This window comes from Triticum dicoccoides, chromosome 7B (assembly GCF_002162155.2).
Source record: "Triticum dicoccoides isolate Atlit2015 ecotype Zavitan chromosome 7B, WEW_v2.0, whole genome shotgun sequence".
In the NCBI taxonomy this organism is placed as follows: Eukaryota; Viridiplantae; Streptophyta; class Magnoliopsida; order Poales; family Poaceae; genus Triticum; species Triticum dicoccoides.
The window spans coordinates 749,546,602-749,547,831 of record NC_041393.1 but is presented as its reverse complement, the minus strand read 5'-3'; the positions used below and the strand labels follow the sequence as shown (position 1 = coordinate 749,547,831).

The 1,230-nt window shown below is 43.4% G+C and overlaps 1 pseudogene; it reads right to left on the bottom strand.

Annotated features, from left to right (window-relative positions):
* Positions 1-325, bottom strand: part of LOC119339679 — a 6,083-nt pseudogene extending 5,758 nt beyond the window's left edge.
* Positions 326-1,230: the final 905 nt, after the last annotated feature.

The window sequence follows — 1,230 nt, the reverse complement described above, 5'->3', positions numbered from 1 at the left end:
GGATGCACGCACTCAACAGTAAGAGGGAAAATTAAACGGATTGAATACATGAATTGAAAAAATATCTGTATGTTGCTATTAGATTCACAGAATAATTATCAATCCATATGCGAGAACAAGAGAAAGCAGATATGTGCACATACCCGGAATTGGAGTACTCATAGAGGCGTCCGGTGTTGGAGAAGATGAAGATCCCTACCTGGGCATCACAGAGAACGCCCAGTTCCTTGCCCTTCTTGAACAATCCGATCTTCCTCTTGGAGAAGGTCACCTGTCAGCTTGTCTGGTTTTCGATCTTCTCGATCACGGTCTTTCCGCGGACCATCACGCCTTCGTGAATCTCAGATCACGCCTTCGTGAAGTCGCAGCAAACACGCGGGCGGGCGTCTGACCAGAGATCTTGCCTATCTACCTGCGTACTAGGTGAGAGAGAGAGAGAAAAGGGGAGAGGTAGTAGCGGTATGGAGAAGAGTGGTTTGGTTTGGAATGTACTGGTACCTATAGCTAGTATTATACCCCATGACCGCTTGGTGCCATGACAACTAACCCGCGCATGCACGGACCTACTACCTCTTCTACTAGCCATGACCTACTCCTTTTACAAAACAGATGTCTGGATGGCGTTTCTGTTTATTGAGTTCCTTTTATCTCGTCATTGTAAGTAGGCATGCTAGCTCCCACTTTGCATTTTCTACTGGACAAGCAAAAGATTCCGGACGAGTACAAAGACAATATAAAAGGTTAGATCTGGATCAACATGTCTGACATATGCTATATTATTATATGCGTTAAAATATTGTACGGACGGCTATGGCATGTAGAGAACTGCAAAAGAAGCTTGATAAGGTATATGCAGGATCTAGCAGGGGTGAAACAAGAAAGTATCCACTTCTGTAGGGTAATACTATATCTTTGACTCCGATGTAATGTTTCCTAATTTCAAAAAAGAATGTATATATTCCCTGCTTAGGTACATACGTGAATGCGGCACATGTTCCCAGAGACAACTTGCAATTCTCTAAAAAAAAAACTTTTGCGTTGGATTCTCTCACATTATCTTAGCTTCATCCATTACCATAGAAACGGGCATTGTAGCCACTACTAGGATCTGGTTATTTGCCGAGTACCAAATGTACTCGGCGAAGTCCCATATGCACTCGGCAACTCATTTGCTGAGTGTTACAGTCTGCAAAAGGGATACGGTATACACACTTCAGGCAAAATGGACTT